This window comes from Anomaloglossus baeobatrachus, chromosome 3 (assembly GCF_048569485.1).
Source record: "Anomaloglossus baeobatrachus isolate aAnoBae1 chromosome 3, aAnoBae1.hap1, whole genome shotgun sequence".
NCBI lineage: Eukaryota > Metazoa > Chordata > Amphibia > Anura > Aromobatidae > Anomaloglossus > Anomaloglossus baeobatrachus.
In genome coordinates this window covers 83,154,677-83,175,636 of record NC_134355.1, presented here as the reverse complement: position 1 = coordinate 83,175,636, position 20,960 = coordinate 83,154,677, and the positions used below count along the sequence as shown (strand labels likewise).

Genomic DNA, 20,960 nt, shown 5'->3' with positions numbered 1-20,960 from the left:
GCTGCTGGAGGGTGACCGGAGGGTGAATAGAAGATCTGGGGCAGGAGATTTAGATTTAGAGCATCACTCCAGTACTGAAAAAAAATGCTAAAGTGTTTCTTTAAGAAGATCTTGTTGTGATACCAAAAACGAAGCAGGGTACAGGGCTGAATTTGGGGATGCGAAATTCCATAGAAAACACTGAATAACCTCTATCTACCACCTTGAGGTTTAGTCATGAAGACAGTCCATTCAGTGATAAACGTGCTGGTGAGCAATTGCGCATCCTGGGTCCAGCATCTGCCAACCTAAACAACCAGCTGCCACTGTCTGAGAACAATCTTTACATTTTACTTTCCCCTCCACATGGGAAATGTATTATCATATGTCAGCCATTCATGTGTTCCTTACTGAATGTCCCCTCATTGTTCTTAGTTGAACCCCTAATACCAACTACTAGGTCAGCATATCCCAAATATCTACTCCTCACATTAAAGGGGTTGTCCACTACTTTTACATTGATGGACTATCCTTAGGATAAGTCATCAATGTCTAATCGGCCAGGGTCCAACACCCCGCCGATCAGCTGTTGTCTGTGCTGGTGGGAGTAGACAAGCAGAAATGCTCAGTTCCGTAGCTGCTTCGTCTTCTGATAGCGGTCACAGCTGGGTACTGCACGTCTGCCTCTTATTGATGTGAATAGGAGATGGATGTGCAGTACCTGGATGCGGCCACAATCATCAGTTGACAGGGCAGCTCCAGAACTGAGCATTTCCACCTGCCTGCTGCCACCGCTACTGCTGACAACAGCTGATTGGTGGGGTCAGACATTGACATCCTAAGGATAGGCCATCGATGTAAAAGTAGGGGACAACCTTTGTAATTATGCTTTTGCAATAAAATCATATTCCATATGAAAACAAAAAACTTTGCCTATGGTGGGAAATTATCGGAGGTGTTTAGTAAAGCTGTGTGTGCCAAATTTCTTGTGCATTTTGAGTGTTCTAATGTGTAACATAAAATTGACATGACTTACTGTGTGACAATATATGTAAAATAATTGGCACACATGAAGCCATTCAATAGGCAGTGTAAATTTACAAGTATCTAAAGACATGCTAGGTCTATCATCTAGCATGAGCCACTGTGACAAATTTGCTGCATTTTAGAATGGTCTAGTAGAAGTTTATGTCGCGGGTGGAGGGGACGCGCTCGCCACGCTCGGGTCCGGGGCATCTGCTGCTGCTGCTCAGTGGCTCGAGCGGTGGGCCAGACCCGGGGACTCGAGCAGTGCTCCTCACCCATGAGTGAAAAGGGATAGTTTGGGTGGGGGAGATTGTTCGTGACACCACCCACGGGACGTGGTGATGATGGCACCACCGCTGCTGGTGACGGGGATCCCGGGAGAGATGGTAGGGAGCAGCTAGGACGTTGTCCCCTCCGTGGGTAGGGGGTTGGTGATCCCAGGGCCCGGTGGTGGAACGGGGAGGCTGGATGGCTGGGGGTGCAGGGTTGCAGGGACAGCGCGGCGCGGTGCCGGACGGCACTGGTGTACTCACTCAGACAATCAATGACAGAGTCTCTGGTAAACTAAAACGGCCGGATGTACGGGTCCCGCAGCCGGCTGCAGTGTTGGTGTGCTCTCCCCGGATGGCTGATGGTGGCTGTCTTTCCCTGCACCTGTTAGAATGTTCTGACTCCTGTGGTTGCCCACCGGTAGTCCGCTCCCCGGCGTATAGGTGCCGTAGGAGCCCATTTTGCCCGCAGGCGCTGGCCCTTGGATCTCTAGTCTGTGGCGGTGGCTGTATATCCTCTCGGTGTGGACTGTTGCCGTCTGTCGGGTTTTGGTTGTTGGGAAACCCCTGGGGTTCCTGTCACACTCGGATTTGACTATTGTCGGTGGCTCCAAGCCTGGTCGGGGTCCGATGGCCCTGCCTATGTGCTTAGCTTCACGCTCCCCGGTTCGGTACCGGTGGGCCACCGCCCATCCCCGGTCCTACGGCTCTGCAGAGTTCCACTAACTCCTGCAGATGGCCACCACCACCTGCCAACCTTGCTGTCAGTGCCTGGGCTCCGACCCAGACACTTGCAGTTTCTGACCTCTCACTTTCACCTCCTAAACTCATCTACTGCTTTTCCCGCCTCCAGGCCTGTGAACTCCTCGGTGGGTGGGGAAAACCGCCTGGCTTTGCCCCACCTGGTGTGGACATCAGACCCTGGAGGGAGGCAACAAGGGTTTTTGGTTGACTGTTGTAACTGTCTAGGGTGGGGGGTGTGTATGTTGGTATGTATGTGACTACCTGGCTAGTCCAGGGCGTCACATTTATGCTGTTGGAAATTAGATAGGATTGGTAAATCGACCTCACTGTGTGTTGGCAAAAAACACTAAGGAAAATGGCAATGCCCACTAATCAGATTTTTGAGGCTCCCAGTACATGAGAGGACTCAGTTGAAGTCGACAGTTTAATGTGTATGGTGTCCTCCAAACTCTCCCCCAACAAATGATATTTGGGGGAAAGCATGTCCAACCTTTCTCTTGCTCTCAATGAGATAACTCAGAAAATATTACTACTATATAAGATATTGCCACTGGGGTCATTAAAAAAGCGTATATTAGAAAATTAGTTTTTTACCTCAATTATTAAAATATAAAATATTCTTTATTACAAAAAACATCTCAACCAAATTGTGACACACAATATTAAAACATGCAAGCCTTAGAACAAAATTGTTAGTATGCTATGAGTGGAAGTACTATCTTCCCCTATCACAAGCTACCATAGATCCTGCCTGCCACCGGAGGCACCCCTACTGTTATGCAGGTTCCCCACTCCACGGTGGCTCTCCCTTTCTTGCCCTAGTTAGCCTTATATCTAAATATACCAAAAGAAAGGTCTAGTCTAAGACATATATCAGATAAACCCCCTTAGACCAAGTAATACAAAAGGCATAATCATGTACTACAAGAGAAGACGTTTTTCTTAACAAACTTAAACACCATAAACTCATATGAGACTTTTTTGTATCCTTTAGTCATATTGGACTTCCAGATGCCAGACAGTCTCATATCAAAATGGGCTGTGGAGTACTGGGTATCGCTATGAATCAAGGCAGAAAAGTACATCCTTTTGGGACTTAAATGATAAAAGCCCACAGTCTATTATGAAGAGACCACTTTCATATGTCTAAGGACACAAATATTGTGGGTCTCACTGAGGAATTGTTTTATAACAGAGAGTGGTAGATAGGGATGTCAAACCGCGCCACTGACTCAGCCGATCCAGGAGATTATGGATTGATGTTGCTTTTATTCATTACACAGATCAAGTCAACGCGTTTCGGGGGTCGCAGCCCCCTTCATCAGGACAGACTGGCAAGCAAAACAAATCAGATTTGTTTTGCTTGCCAGTCTGTCCTGATGAAGGGGGCTGCGACCCCCAAAACGCGTTGACTTGATCTGTGTAATGAATAAAAGCAACATCAATCCATAATCTCCTGGATCGGCTGAGTCAGTGGCGCGGTTTGACATCCCTATCTACCACTCTCTGTTATCTGCCATTTTGGGTCCGCTGCCGTGGCTTGGATTCTTAACATGCTGTTATAGGCGTTGTGACTCTCACAACCCCTATAGGTGAGTAAGTCCACCCTCCGTGTTTTTCCCCCCATTTTTCTGGGGTAAGACCCTATTGCGCTTCTCTTCCACAGTGCTTCCTCTGAGGAATTGTTTTGGAAGCCTCCTGAGGAACCTAGCAATCCCAGGGGAAATGCGCGAAGCAGATTACAAAGGGAAATCGATCAATGTCTGATCAGTGGGGTGGGACACCCATTACCACTGCCAATCAGCTGTTCACAGTGCCGCCGCCAGCCGGAACTACTCCCTTGCGGAGCTCCACATGTCCATTTACTGTGATCTTGGCTGGGCATTACATATCTTACCCTTAATTGAATCATTAAGGAGTGGATATGCAATACCCAGCTCTGGTCCCGATACAGTTAATGGAGCTGTTCAGCTTTGAAACTGAGTAGTTCAGGCCGACAGTGGCAGTATCGAGAACATCTGATCAATGGTGGTGCCGGTTTTCTCACCTCCACCGATCAGACTATTGTGACCTATCTTGAGGCCAAGCCAATAATGTTAAAGTGCTGGTCAACTCCTTTAACATATCCTTAAATCTTTTTTCCTATTAGGTCAACCTGTTTATCATATATTCAATTAAAGCATAAGGACAATATAGGGGAAATGCCCAAGTCACAGCCCCTTTTCTTAAACTTTCTATTAAGTTTCTCCCTCAGTTGCAAAAAAAACCCCATTGCACTCCTTCCCCAGATCCACTGGCGAGTCTCCGCCACTATTCCCTGTGTCTGTGACGTCACCTTGACCGCGTGGCAGCCAATCCGTGAGCTCAGTGGCTCTTCTAGTATAAACTGAACACCGCCTTTAGAGCTGCTGAGCTCACTGATTGGCTGCTGTACTGTCAATTTTTCGCAACGTCACACTGGGAGCAGCAACGGGGACTGGTAGACATGGTGAACATGAGTATAGTGGAGTTTGCAATTATTATAGAAAACTGTAGCCAGGGTAGAAACTTAATTGATATGGAACAACCCTGTTTAATTCTTAAGACAACCATTTATACAGTCGGCCTTTCATAGTATATATATCACATGACATACCGTATGTCCCTTTCACAGTCCGTCTTCACACAATTGTAGAATGCTTTCATTATTTTGGCAAAAGTGGCCACTTATACCCCAAAAATAGCTTCAGACTTATTTTCATGTATTTTTGATAATATAAACAAATGGGGGTTTACCCAGTTAGACAATTGCATATACAAATACATTACATTGTTAAATAATTGACAACGACAGAAAAAGAACAAGTATTCATGGTTTTTCTACTATAATTATACCATGAATGGTAAAGTGAAGCAGAAGCTAATTGTACGAATCTCCAAAGGAGCTCGCCATAATGAAGGTTTGAAGTTTTCTATTGTTTCATTGATTGCTTTGTTGTAGTTTTTGTATCTGGCTTATTTAAATGTACATAACTTTGCATCAAAGATAAGTTCACCATCCTCTTGTGTTAAGAGTTAAGGGGCCTTGAATTCCTTTGAACTTGCCATTTCTTCCTACTGTTCCATGCTCGAATACCTGCTACTCAAGGAAAAAATAATCTTGCAGATTTCTAGAAGAGAAAATTGTGGCTAGTTAATGTCACAAGCAATATGTCTGCTTTGTATAACTTGTCGCTGCCAATTAATGGGACATACATTCCACACGCTCATCCCACGGCGGAATATATTGGCAATTTACAAATGGATGGCTAACAATTATTCTAAAAGGAGATGGCTCAGGAAATATTTCTTTTAAATTATGTAACTGTTCCGAATTAATTACTCCCTTAAATTACAAACATCTCCAGGAACGTTCATGAAGGCGTCCTGGTTGTGATTTATCAGATCCTAGTAAATAAGCCAGGAGGATCTCCTGAGAGGAATGGCTACGTGCTGGGTTTTTTTTCCCCCCTCCTATTTTATATTGTAACTTTATTTGAGTGTTTTTGGCACAGCATAAAAAGTTCAGAACATGAAAGATGGTCTTTAACTTTGCCAAAGGTTTGGATGATAAGACATAAGTATATCTGAAGCACAGTTCCTGTAGGGATATAGTCACATGTGGCAGATTTGTTGCAAAAATTTCTGTAACTAAAACTTTTTTTGTTTTGGTGGCAATCACATAGATTCAAGGAAATGGGACAGTTACAGAAATGTTTGCAATGAATGTAGGGAATATGAACTCACCCTTAGAGTACGTGCCCACGATGCAGCGTTTTGGGTGCATCATGTTTTTGCTGTGTCCAAAACACTGCATCGTACAGTACAAGCACAGTGGATGGGATTTGTAGAAATCCAATGCCCACTGTGCATGTACGGCCCGCAGCAAAAACTGACCTGCAGTGTGGCCTTCCGAGACGCAGGCATGTCAATTCTGTGCTGCGGAGTCGCAAGCGTTCTCTCTAGGTAGAAGACAAGTGAGATACTTCATCACCCAGAAACGTAATCGTGGTCACGGGCAGCTGTGGTCTCCTAGGTTCTGCTGAGGAGGAGACTCGTGGCCCTGCAAGTTAAGACCTGCCGCATCCAGGACGCAGCAGGTCCTGATCGTGGGCGCGTACCCTTATAGTTGCATGCATACGGTAGATAGGACCAGTGCTGACCCCATACTTAGAAAGAGCTGTAGCCATTACCAAGTAGTGGAAATGTAACAAACCTCCTATCTGCTTTTAGACATTCTTTACTGTAAGAGCAGTGAGACTATGGACCTTCCTGCACATGATGTTGTAATGGTTGATTCATTACTAAAGTCCTTGATGCCTTTCTTGAAAAAGTATAATATTACGGGCTATATGCACTAGATTCTGTGATGGTCGTTGATCCAAGGAACTAGTCTGATTGCCGTATGTGGAGTCAGGAAGGCATTTTCCTCCAATATAGGGCCTAGTGTCTGCCCATGGGTTTTTTTCCTTTCTCTGGATCAACATGTTAGGCTATGGGCTGAACTTGATGGACTTAAAGAGGTGGTTCCCTACTTTACAATAGTGACCACATCTCTGTAAAACTAATAGGGGAGGCTTTTTCTAAATACTTTAATCAGCCAATTCTGCCTGTGAGTGGCACTATTGCGGTCCGCTCATCCCCATGAAGTGACCCCACTGGGCTCCATGACCTCTGGGATCCGGTGATGTCAGGTCAACTTCCAATTGACCTGACATCACCGCGGCCGGCCCTAGTCTTCCTGAGTGACTGGGATGTGGGCGGCGTTTCACCGCTCGTCCCAGACCAGCATCGCTCCTGCTTGCGGCTCTCTGCAGTGAAGGAGAGAGGATGCATGAGATGCTGCGTTGTGATGCTGGGCTATGATGAGCGGTGAAACGCCTCCCACAGCCCAGTCACTTAGGCAGACTGGGGCAGGCCACAGTGATCTCAGGTCAACTGGAAGTTGATGTGACATCTATAGACCCCAGAGGTCACGGAGCCTGGGGGTCACTGCATGGGAATGAACAGTCTTCAATAACGCCACTCACAGGAAGAATTGACTGATCAAGGTATTCAGAAAAAGCCTTCCCTATCAGTTTTACAGGGATGTGGTCACTTCTGCAGATTAGTGAAGCACCCCTTTAAGCCTACTTTCAACCTTAAAAACTATGAAACTATGTTGACACAATGGTGTATGTATATGTATTTATCATACATTGTCATCCTACCTGGTGCCCTCTGTTTGCCACTTCCACTAAGAATGGCTTTCCATTTCTAGAGTCCTGACTCCTTGCTGACAGCTGCAGTGGCATGTGAAGTGCAATGGTAAGAATGGTGCACCGCACCTCTTATGTCTTTTCTATTCCACGGCACAGTATTGGAGGTGTGGTTTTGATTTGCCACTACATTCCCCATGCTACTGCCCATAATGAAGCAGAAGAAATGGAAAAGCCATTCTTGCGAACTGAGAGCATAAGGTATGAGTATGAGTGACTGCAAATGAGAAATGTATAGTCATTTTTCACTCCCTAGGTATAGGTGTGCTTTAATGCCTAGAGTGAGCAGCCATGGTCACCTGCATTGTGTAGAAGTTAATTATAGGTGGCTATATTGACCCGTAGAAAAAAATGTCCATCCAATAAGGTCACCATCACTCGTTGCAAAGAAGACAACCAAATACATTCAAGTGTAATTGCAGACAATATTCTTTAGAAAATATGAGGTCATTATAATTACCAGCTTCCACGGGAGGTAGTGAGCTCTCTATTAATGGAAAACTTCAATCGGAAGCTGGATAAACATATAGCTGGGATGATTTAGGAAAACCTTGCAGGAGGTTGGACCCAATGGCCTTAAGGCCCCTTCCAACAATACCATTCTATGATTCTATGAATAGAGAGTTGATACTGCAATGTTTTCCAGATTTCCCTTTTAGTTCTTTAATCATTATCTATTCTACCAAGTATATATTCACGTAGTACACCTCAGTGAAACACGGAATGTAATCAGAATACCCTTCCCAACCGCTGGGCCTACTGACCTAAAGAAACTGCCTCATATATGTCTACAAAGAAGTTAGTTGAGGTCAGAAGACCCATCGGTCAGTAGCTCAGGTCAGGAGACCTGGCAATGGAGCTGGATATTATGATTCAAGTATAGTCTATGTTTCACAGACATGTGAAAAAGATCTTGGGCTGCATTCTTGTATCCATATTTCACTGTCTTTGTGTAGACTGTGATTTTTGGATTGGCCGTGGGTATCCTGACCCCAACTCAATAGCCTAATATGCCTACAAGGCTGCAGGGTTCAGGTCAAATACTTGTAACATGAAACCATTAGTTTCCTGTGTGAAGATGCTCATTTTGGCCACCTTCCCATGTACATGGTATACACAAGACATAAACAGATGGAGTCTTCTGCCTAAAGCACTGTGTGTACTACATTATAGTTTTTAATGTCCATGAGATCTACTGCTAAGATCTTGAACTTCTTAAACGTAACCTTCAGTTCCTTTTTAACATATGGAAGTAGTGGCATGACTGTGTAGGCGCTTATCCCCCGAATAATGAAGAAACAATTTAGGAGAAATCCAGATGTACAAGTCGGGAGACATCTAGCATATAAAAGCAGAGTTAGAAGTTCACTTGGGGTGTGTTGGTGCACTTGGAAGAAACAGTCGTCCAAGTATGTTGACGCCCCCAGTGCTCTTCCAACTTGACTTCCATATGGCTTTTATGATAGATATCTACTAAAGCATCTCAGCTCTATAAAAATGGTAGAATTCTTCTTTTTTGTGTGTGGGGAGGTGGAGGAACATGAGCTTAAACGGCCATACCGCTAGTTCCATATGTAAAAACACGAGGACTAACTCCCTAAACTAAACTAAAACTTTCAGTGAAGTTCTCTTCATCTAAACAACCATTCCCTGCTCTCTCCAATCTGTTTACGAAGCTAAATATCAAATAAAAGAAATGTCACACATGAACAAAGGAAAAAGAACATTTTATTCTGAAAAGGTCACATTCTCAAAAGATAATTAAAGTCATCATTTCTTGGTGAGACTCGCTAGTTAAGTGTAACCCAGTTACGGTAGCGTCTTCCTCCAGTTAATGTGAATTGCTCTGGTAATTGAGCGAAAGGATGATACAGCGACGTTCAGGATTTCACAGCTCGTCCACTTCTTGCCCCGGTTTTCTAAATTGTGATAAAGAAATGATAGTAAGAGCAAATTGTCTGGATGATTGCAATGTAAAACATTGTCACTCTACGGCTCCCCGGGCCACTTCTTGCCTCTTTTTTTTTTTTTTAGCTGCTGAGATCACACGGGCACATGAAATATTGATAGTTGTTATGGTAAATTAACCATGGCACTCATGGAGGCCAAGTGTCTGAGAAAGTGTTACATGGCCGCAAGGCAAATATGATGACATGGGATTCACACCTGTAGTTCATTAACTTGGGCTGAGGTTAGATTTCAGCAGAGACAATTACTGGGATGTATTGAGTTCCCAAACACCATTTCATTCCATCCGCACTGAATGTTTTTTTCCTGACCAGACCTGCCCTAAGGAGCAACTAAAATTGCTGCATTTGATTACTTGCTGCAGCTCCGTGATTGACAGGACGGTTAACTGTACTTCTCAGCTAAAGTGAAGGAAGCCACATAACCGAGGTCATTCGTTTGATGGCTTCAAATAAGAGCCTAGGTAAAGAGAGAGCACTTCTGCCGCATTGTTAAGTCTCCGCTTCCTCAGGGCACTTCAATACAAGCATCGTCGTGCGCCAAATAAAGGGCTTTCAGATGACATTGCATTCTTTTTTTCTTACAGTAATTTAAATAGGGTTTTTTGGGGGAATGCTACAGTAATAGTCGTGACGGTATAAAAAAAGACAAAAATTAACTGTGCCATAACAATTTTTAATGGTAGAAAAATGGCCACAATCTGATTACTAATAGAAAAATAAAGACATATATATATATATATATATATATATATATATATATATATATATATATATATATATATATATATGTACATATGTTATAAAGACTTGAAGGAGGTTGATGGATAGAGCACAACAGTGAGGGAAATTTATTAATCTATCTCGGGTGATTATTCCAACCAATCACTACTCAGCTTTCATTTTTTACAGTACTCATTTGAGGGCTAGGACACACGGCAAGTAAAACAGAGCAAGTGGAATGCGATAAAAATTACATTCCACCCGGACCCATGTTACTCTATGGGGCCGGTCTCATTTGCAAGTTTTTTCTCAGCCCTACTCGGACCAAGAAAACAATTACAGCATGCTGCGGGAGGAATACGATCCGTTTTCACTCGCACCTATACAAGTCTATGGGTGCAAGAGAAACATCGCACTGCAGTCGCATGACACCGGAGTGCAGTGCGATATTCACATCAGCTGATAACACCGGAGAGCAGTGCGATAATCGCATCAGCTGATAATGGAGGAAATGGGGAGATTAGTCCCTCCCTCTCCTCCGCAGCTGTGATCCGATCGCAGGATCGCATCACAGTATAATGACACTCGGCTCACAGAGTGGGAGCCAGGGGTAATTAGCATAACGCATCCAATGCTAAATACTCGTGTGGCTGTACCCTTAAATGACAGCTGTGCTATAATAAAATACACTTTTACTTTTAGACCATGTTCATTATTGTACCATCATGAGTCGGTGAGTGGATTGGCGATATCATCATCCTAATAAATATGGAAGTTTTTGATGATATACAGAGAGAAGAGATGTCTAGATAGATATAGGTTAGAGCGATAGATTTAATTTGGGAACGATGGATATAGATAAATATGCAATAGATGAAATATGAGAGATGGATATAGAATAAATTCCATAAATAAATAAAGCTTATAAATTGATACCAGATATGATTTAGATATTAGAAAGATACCGGATACTGATAGGTACTAGATAATTAGAATTGAGATGCATATATATACATACAAAGATAAACAGATAATACAACATGGATATAAGATGCATAGATATCAGATATATACAAAGAAATACTAGATATACAGTATATCACAAAAGTAAGTACTCCCTCACATTTTTTTTGGCAATATTTTATTATATATTTTCATGGGACAACACTGAAGTTATCACAGTGATACAACGTACAGTAGTCAGTGTACAGATTGTATAACAGTGTAAATTTGGTGCCTCCTAAATAACTTAACACACTGGTATGAGGGGCTGCTGATAAGTCTTTGGCTTTACCCAGAAAGAAACAAGATAGGATGATAAAACAATCACTGATCTCGGGGAGACCAGCCACAGAAAACACTGCCAGCAGCCAACAAGGGCACTCAAGACAGTGAAATCCTAGGTTTATTGTCCCATGGGAAATATGCAAATCAAAAGAGTCCGTGGAGCCTCTGTTAGGAGTCTCAACACAGAAACTAGCCAGATATCCCTCCGGGAAGGACCTAGCCAAGGAGTGGCTCTCTTTAGGAAACTACCATAACCACCATATTAAGTGGCCCTTTTAGTCAATATCCAACTCTTTGACAAGTTTAAAGATATGACAAGGGAATTACCAAGGCCATGTATCCATCCACAGACAGCTGTTTCGGGGTATTGCCCCTCCTCCCTCCCTTGTCATATCTTTAAACTTGTCAAAGAGTTGGATATTGACTAAAAGGGTCACTTAATATGTTGGTTTTGGTGGTTTCCTAAAGAGAGCCACTCCTTGGCTAGGTCCTTCTCGGAGGGATATCTGGCTGGTCTCCCCGAGATCAGTGATTGTTTTGTCTTGTTGGTCTACTAGGCATTGCTCCCACCTGGTCAGAATCCTACTCCACACTGATGAGGGGCAATACCCCGAAACAGCTGTCTGTGGATGGATACCTGGCCTTGGTAATTCCCTTGTCATATCTTTAAACTTGTCAAAGAGTTGGATATTGACTAAAAGGGCCACTTAATATGGTGGTTATGGTGGTTTCTTAAAGAGAGTCACTCCTTGGCTAGGTCCTTCCCGGAGGGATATCTGGCTAGTTTCTATGTTGAGACTCCTAACAGAGGCTCCACGGACCTTTTTGATTTTTAAGATAGGATGATGAAACTTTACATTTATTCCACATACTCTCCACTGATGTCAACACACTTCTTACATCGGTTTTCCAAGTTCTGTAAGCCTAGCAAAAAGAAGGATTTCGGTTGTGCCTCAAACCAGGCATCTATAGCAGTCATGGCATCAGAAATGGTTTGAAATTTGGTACCCTTGATGTGGTTCTTCAAGTTTGGAAACAGATGATAGTCGTAGGGAGCTAGATCTGGTGAATAAGGTGGGTGGTCAACCAGCTGGAAGCCCAGCTTTGCCAGTTTAGCCGTGGTTGCTTGTGCAGTGTGAATGGAGGCATTGTTTTGCAGGAACAAGATTCCTTTGGACAGCTTGCTGCACCTTTTGGCCTTCAGAGCTGCCTTCAATTGGTCCAAAAGTTCAATGTAATACTTTGCATTGATAGTGAAAGCCTTTTGAAGGTAGTCCACTAGCAGCACGCCCTCCTTATCTCAGAACACAGATGCCATCACATTAGTGACTGATTTTTGCACCCTGAACTTCTTTGGACGAGGAGAACCACTGTGCCTCCACTCTTTTGACTGCTCCTTGTTTTTAGGGTCATACAAATAATTCCAGGTCTCATCCATAGTGACCAGTTGATCCAGGAAGTTCTTTTCAGTCTGGAAACGCTGACAAATGGACCGGGAACTTTTCACTCGCGTGCTTCTCTGATCTGTTATCAGACATTTGGGGACCCACTTTGCAGATAGCTTCCTCATGTCCAAATGTTCATGGATAATGACACAAACACGTTCACGGGAAATCTCCATGATGTCTGCTATTGCTTTAGCTGAAATTTGTTGATTCTCCAGTATGAGATTGTGCACTGCATCAACAATCTCTGGAACAACAACCACTCTCGGTCGTCGAGGACATTCCTCATCATTGGTGCTGAAGTGCCTGTTTTAAATTTAGCAACCCAGTTCTTAACTGTGGAATATGAAGGGCATTGATCCCCCAATATCTGCGACATATCGCCATGAATATCGAACTTTCCTTGCAGAAACAAGAATTTTATCACTCCTCTGCTCTCAGTTGTAGTGAATATCGCATTAGACTCTGCCAATTTTTTCCCGCGTGCGTAGAACACTGTTGCCATAAGCAACAAACACAACATTTTGAAAACCTATATTAGACACATAAGGCTTTCATGTGATGTAGCATTCGTTACCATAGAAACAAAAAAAGATTACAAAGCCAAAGACTTATCAGCAGCCCCTTGTATATAGGAATAATATCTGTCAATAGATGGTTCATAGATGTGTAGATCAGGTTGGACATACCATTGGTGCAAACTGTGCTGCCGTACAGGGACCCAAGAGGTATGGGGTCCACTACCACCTGCAAAGAAGAAGGAATTGTGTATTATGAGGAGCAAAGGGCCCCTATGTTGTTCTGTGCGTGTCTGCTCCTGGTGTAAATACATGTAATGCAATGGTGGATAAATATGAGACAGGGAGATCTGATATAGATGTTAGATGGATATATAGGTTGATGGATGTAAAGTACCTACATCTGTGATAGAACTTACCAGACTTGTTTCCTACCCTCTCCATGTTACATTGGTTGCTATAGGCAAGAGAGCTGAAACTGTCGAAAAACAGACCCATCTTCTTTACCTTCTGTTTTTTTGGCTGTTTAGTTGAGATAAACAGAAATGATTACTATGTAATATGTTAATAGATTACTAATACCGCGGGTTAGTGACTCATAGATAAGTGAGTCATTCCTTTTGTCATCACTCGTGAACATCAACCCTGACCTCAGGATATTCAGGTATCAGTTACATAAGAGTATCGGCAAATACCTGAGGAGTGAAGGAAGCCCCGAAAGTGGCCGCGGGAAATCTCTACATTATGTACAATGGGCTTCACCTGGCTACATTTACGAACTGTAGAGCGGATTTATCACTATGGTGTTAGGAGCCGGTCTGGTATTATATGGAGTGATGGCTGCCGTACATCATCATACAAGACATTAATATTGCAAGTTGTTTCCCAGTCTTCTTCAAATAATCCAATATATTCTGTTTTGCTCTAATAGTAAATACACTACACAATGAGTTGGAATAAAATGTATTATACCTTTTATTAAAAATGCACCCCTATAGCATAAATTAAGAAAATGGTGGCACTCAGCAATTTGATGGAATGGGATTTATAGTATTAGACATGACACGGGAGAAAAAGTTGTAACAAGCACTATATAAAACGTGCATATAAAATCCATTATTAAGCTTATATTAATGAATTAATAATAATAATTTTATTCATTTATATAGCGCTATTAATTCCACAGGGCTTTACATACATTGGCAACACTGTCCCCATTGGGGCTCACAATCTAGGTTCCCTATCTGTATGTTTTTGGAGTGTGGGAGGAAACTGGAGAACCCGGAGGAAACCCACACAAACACGGGGAGAACATACAAACTCCTTGCAGATGTTGTCCTTGGTGGGATTTGAACCCAGGACCCCAGCGCTGCAAGACTGCAGTGCTAACCACTAAGCCCACCATCTTTGGCCGGTACCAACTGCCCCCAACGGTGGACAGTAATGGCTAGTCTTGGGTTAGAAAAGCCGGATCTAAAGCTTCATTTCCACGCAAGTATTATGTGCTGTTGTTTCTTGTTTGGGTTTTTTTTTTTTTTTACTGCACATGAATATGCTAACTTTAAGGCCCCCTTCACACGTCCGTGAAAAACACGCACGTGTGTTACGGGCCGTTTTTCGGGTCCGTGTCCCGTTTTTGTGTCCGTTTTTCTGGTCCGTGTGGCACCTGTGTGAATTGCGTATGCTAGCCGTGTTTGTGTGTAGAACGTCCGTGTGTGCGTGTGGAATTAACGTGTATGTGTACGTGGAATGTCCATGTGGAATGTCCGTGTGTGTGATGCACAATGTCGTTTATAAATGTCGGGTGACAGCAGACAGAGTTGCGCGATGAGAATGAACTCGGGTGAACTTCACCCGACTTTATCCTCATACCGCGGCTCTGTCTGTGTCGAGTACTGATTAGCGGTCACCTGTGAAGGATTCACCGGTGACCGCTAATCCCCCGAGTGACTGAAGTTTCCCCCCCTCTCTCATTCTCACCGTTCCTCGATCCCCGGCGCTGCACGGCATTCACACTGCTGCGGCGGCTTTTACTATTTTGAAAAAGCCGGCCGCTCATTAAACAATCTCCTATTCCCTGCTTTCCCCGCCCACCGGCACCTATGATTGGTTACAGTAAGACACGCCCCCACACTGAGTGACAGGTGCCTCACTGCACCCAATCACAGCAGCCGGTGGGCGTGTCTATACTGTGCAGTAAAATAAATAAATAAATAATTAAAAAAAAACGGCGTGCGGTCCCCCCAATTTTAATGCCAGCCAGATAAAGCCATACGGCTGAAGGCTGGTATTCTCAGGATGGGGAGCTCCACGTTATGGGGAGCCCCCCACCCTAACAATATCAGTCAGCAGCCGCCCAGAATTGCCGCATACATTATATGCGACAGTTCTGGGACTGTACCCGGCTCTTCCCGATTTGCCCTGGTGCTTTGGCAAATCGGGGTAATAAGGAGTTAATGGCAGCCCATAGCTGCCACTAAATCCTAGATTAATCATGTCAGGCGTCTATGAGACACCCTCCATGATTAATCTGTAAATTAAAGTAAATAAACACACACACACCCGAAAAATCCTTTATTAGAAATAAAAAACACACACATATACCCTGGTTCACCACTTTAATCAGCCCCAAAAAGCCCTCCTTGTCCGCCGGAATCCAGGATGCTCCAGCGTCGCTTCCAGCGCTGCTGCATGTAGGTGACCGGAGCTGCAGCAGACACAGCCGCTCCTGTCACTTCCACGCAGCAAATGAGGTGAGTAGCGCGATCAGCTGAGCTGTCACTGAGGTTACCCGCTGTCACTGGATCCAGTAACAGCGGGTAACCTCAGTGACAGCTCAGCTGATCGCGCGGCTGTCTTTATTTGCTGTGTGGAGGTGACCGGAGCAGCTGTGTCTGCTGCAGCTCCGGTCACCTCCATGCAGCAGAGCTGGATGCGACGCTGGAACATCCTGGATGACGCTGGACATGGAGGGCTTTTTCGGGCTGATTAAAGTGGTGAACCAGGGTATATGTTTGTGTTTTTTATTTCTAATAAAGGATTTTTTCTGGTGTGTGTGTTTATTTACTGTAACTTACAAATTAATCATGGAGGGTGTCTCATAGACGCCTGACATGATTAATCTAGGATTTAGTGGCAGCTATGGGCTGCCATTAACTCCTTATTACCCCGATTTGCCAAAGCACCAGGGCAAATCGGGAAGAGCCGGGTACAGCCCCAGAACTGTTGCATATAATGTATGCGGCAATTCTTGGCGGCTGCTGACTGATATTGTTAGGGTGGGGGGCTCCCCATAACGTGGAGCTCCCCATCCTGAGAATACCAGCCTTCAGCCGTATGGCTTTATCTGGCTGGCATTAAAATTGGGGGGGACCGCACGCCGTTTTTTTTTAATTATTTATTTATTTATTTTACTGCACAGTATAGACACGCCCACCGGCTGCTGTGATTGGGTGCAGTGAGGCACCTGTCACTCAGTGTGGGGGCGTGTCTCACTGTAACCAATCATAGGTGCCGGTGGGCGGGGAAAGCAGGGAATAGGAGATTGTTTAATGAGCGGCCGGCTTTTTCAAAATAGTAAAAGCCGCCGCAGCAGTGTGACTGCCGTGCAGAGCCGGGCCGGGGATCGGGGAACGGTGAGTATGAGAGAGGGGGGGGAACTGACCGACAGACTGTGAGAGAGGGACAGACAAACAGAGAGACCGACAGAGAGACCGACCGACGGACTCAGGGAGATTGACCGACATACACAGAAATAGAAAGAATAGCCGACATCACTAGAAATAAAAACACCAAACGGACACGGACTATAGGTAGATGCATACGTGTTTACTAACATGTGTGCACATACCCATAGACTTTCATTGTGTCCACGTGTGCGTGCTCCGTGCAGATAACGGACATGCATCCGTGCAAAACGCAAACACATACGGATCACGGACACGCACACACGGACATAATGAAATAACGCACGTGTGACCACAATCATAGATTAACATTGGTGCACGTTTGGCCGTGTCTCCGGTATATACGGAAACGGACCAAACACGCACGTGTATCACGGACGTGTGAAGGGGGCCTAAAGGGAACCTGTCACCACTTTTTTTGGCCTATAAGCTGCGGCCACCACCACTTGGCTCTTATATACAGCATTCTAACATGCTGTATATAAGAGCCCAGGCCGGGGGTATAACATAAAAACACTTTATAATACTTACCTAATGGTCGTGCGGTGGGCCTTATGGGCGCCTCCATTTTCCAGTGCCGGCGCCACCTCTTTTTGCCATCTTTGTGCTCCTTCTTCTCTAGCCGTGGTGCATGACAGGTCCGACGTCATACACAATCGCCGACATACAGGTCCTGAGCAGGGCAGATCAAAGTATTGTAGTGCCTGCGCAGGACAGGCGAGTGTGTATGACGTAGCCTCATCATGCGCACAGGCTTCAGAAGGAGGATGAAGATGGCCGAAAGAGGAGGCACCGGCACGGGAGGACGGAAACGCCCATAAGGCCCACCGCGCGACCGTTAGGTAAGTATTATAAAGTTTTTTTTATGTTATACCTCCGGCCTGGGCTCTTATATACAACATGTTAGAATACTGTATATAAGAGCCCGGTGGTGGTGGCCGCAGTTTATAGGCCGAAAAAGTGGTGACAGGTTCCCTTTAAGGGTTCTTTTCACTTGTCCTCTTTGTTGGATCAATGCTCAGCAGAAAAAAAATAGTTTTGTCCAATTTATGGAGCAAACATGGCCATTCAAAGGAATTGGTCTGTAAAATAAAAAGTGAACAGTGCATGGATGACATCCTATTTGGCTGCTAGGGGAGGCTCGGAAAACATTATTCAATTTTTGAGGGGACTTTTTTGCATACACGAAAACAGAGATAACCCATGGGTGGTAAAAAAACGAAAGTAGGGGCCAGAAACAGATAAAAAGTGGATACAGAAAACCATTTTTTTTTTCTGATGGACATTCAAAACTTACAGACATGTGATTAACTGTACCCAGATTAGTATTGTACCCAGATTAGTACCGTACCCAAATTAGTACAGTACCCAGATTAGTACCGTACCCAAATTAGTATTGTACCCAAATTAGTACAGTACCCAGATTAGTACTGTAACAGGATTACTACTGGACCCAAAATAGGGCTGGACCCAAATTAGAATTGTGCCCAGATTAGTATTGTGCCCAGATTAGTAGTGTAACTAGATTAGTACTGGACCCAGATTAGTACTGAACCCAAATTAGTACTGGACCCAGATTAGTGCAGTACCCAGATTACTACTGGACCCAGATTAGGACTATACCCAGATTATTACTATACCCAGATTAGTACTGTACCCAGATTAGTACTGTAACTAGATTAGTATTGTACCCATATTAGCACTGTACCCAGATTAGTACTGTAACTAGATTAGTATTGTACCCAGATTAGCACTGTACCCAGATTAGCACTGTAACTAGATTAGCACTGTACCCAGATTAGCACTGTAACTAGATTAGTACTGGACCCAGATTAGTACTGTAACAGGATTACTACTGGACCCAAATTAGGGCTGGACCCAAATTAGTATTGTGCCCAGATTAGTATTGTGCCCAGATTAGTAGTGTAACTAGATTAGTACTGAACCAAAATTAGTACTGGACCCAGATTAGCGCAGTACCCAGATTACTACTGGACCCAGATTAGGACTATACCCAGATTATTACTATACCCAGATTATTACTATACCCAGATTAGTACTGTACCCAGATTAGTACTGTAACTAAATTAGTATTGTACCCAGATTAGCACTGTACCCAGATTAGCACTGTAACTAGATTAGCACTGTATCCAGATTAGCACTGTAACTAGATTAGTATTGGACCCAGATTAGTACTAAACCCAAATGAGTACTGAACCCAGATTAGTGCAGTACCCAGATTACTACTGGACCCAGATTAGGACTATACCCAGATTATTACTATACCCAGATTAGTACTGTACCCAGATTAGTACTGTAACTAGATTAGCACTGTAACTAGATTAGTATTGTACCCAGATTAGCACTGTACCCAGATTAGCACTGTAACTAGATTAGTATTGTACCATGATTAGCACTGTACCCAGATCAGTACTGTACCCAGATTAGTACTGTAACTAGATTAGTATTGTACCCAGATTAACAATGTACCCAGATTAGTACTATAACTAGATTAGCAAGGTACACCAGATTACTACTGTAACTAGATTAGTATTGTACCCAGATTAACAATAAACCCAGATTAGTACTATAACTAAATTAGCAAGGTACCCAGATTACTAATGTAACTAGATTAGTATTGTATCCAGATTAACACTGTACCCAGATTAGCACTGTACTCAGATTAATACTGTACCCAGATGAGTACTGTAACTAGATTAGTATTGTACCCAGATTAACAATGTACCCAGATTAAAAATGTACCAAGATTAGTACTATAACTAGATTAGCAAGGTACCCAGATTACTACTGTAACTAGATTAGTATTGCACCCAGATTAAAAATTTACCCAGATTAGAACTGTACCCAGATTAGCATTGTACCCAGATTAGTACTGTACCCAGATTAGCATTGTACCCAGATTAGTACTGTACCCAGATTAGAACTGTACCCAGATTAGCATTGTACCCAGATTAGTACTGTACCCAGATTAGCATTGTACCCAGATTAGTACTGTACCCAGATTAGCATTGTACCCAGATTAGAACTGTACCCAGATTAGCATTGTACCCAGATTAGAACTGTACCCAGATTAGCATTGTACCCAGATTAGTACTGTACCCAGATAAGCATTGTACCCAGATTAGTACTGTACCCAGATTAGCATTGTACCCAGATTAGTACTGTACCCAGATTAGTACTGTACCCAGATTAGCATTGTACCCAGATTAGTACTTTGCATGACTATTTTCTCTACTACTGGAGCTTCTATATTTGTAAAGAATAATGTTTCCCATGTAAATAACCACATACATAGTCGAAGCTTCAACACCGCTACCGAGAAAAAGTTATGTATCATATAATATTATCTCATCCTTAAGAGGTTAAATGAGCCATGCAATATACAGTATATACACATGATATCTAATGAGTATACCGTGTGCATTTTTTGTGGTAGTCTCATCATTAGGAAATCCAGATATTTTGGCTTTTCCCTAATTGTTTACTCCGTTGTTTACAAACACACTTCCCTCTAGCACTGCTCCAGTAGCAGAGGCCCTTGTGGCCCGGCTGGCTCGTATTAATTGTGCGTCTCCCAGACACTGCATTATTAATACGGGCGCGGTGATTTGTATGCAGCCTTGTATTATACAGCTTGTTTAGGATTTTGTATCCTGCAGTGAGATTGCAGACTGGCTTGTTACTTTTCTCTTTCCTGCCACATTGCTGACATGCCATTTATAGCGGCTGTCCATCTTCCTCTCAGAATACACTTTTCACAACAAATTGCTATGATTTATTTAGCGGACATATAGATCTTGTTGGCAGTTGTGCTTATGTTGTTCATTATTGTGAGGGTCCTGGGAGTTCATCCTCACAATCATTTCTTACGGTCCTGTGTACTGCTGTGCCTTTATGTAGATGATATGGTAAGGATTTGCTGCACAGGGTAATACGCATTCTGAAGCGGGAACGGGGTCGAAAATGAGTAGCGCCTGCATTTTAAGTTGTGTTTTAAGAGGGTTGAGAACAAACTTATA

The 20,960-nt window shown here is 43.6% G+C and overlaps 1 protein-coding gene and 1 long non-coding RNA gene across 3 annotated transcripts in view; one reads left to right on the top strand and one right to left on the bottom strand.

Annotated features, from left to right (window-relative positions):
- The window catches only part of MACROD2 (mono-ADP ribosylhydrolase 2), a 2,939,506-nt gene that overhangs the window by 1,111,016 nt on the left and 1,807,530 nt on the right, over positions 1-20,960 (top strand). The gene's annotated exons all lie outside the window — the stretch shown is intronic.
- On the bottom strand, positions 9,042-13,744 carry LOC142294993 (uncharacterized). The gene is made up of 3 exons (XR_012751339.1): positions 13,654-13,744; positions 13,406-13,463; positions 9,042-9,213 (listed from the first exon to the last, which is right to left on the bottom strand). It is a non-coding gene; the product is annotated as an uncharacterized LOC142294993 (long non-coding RNA).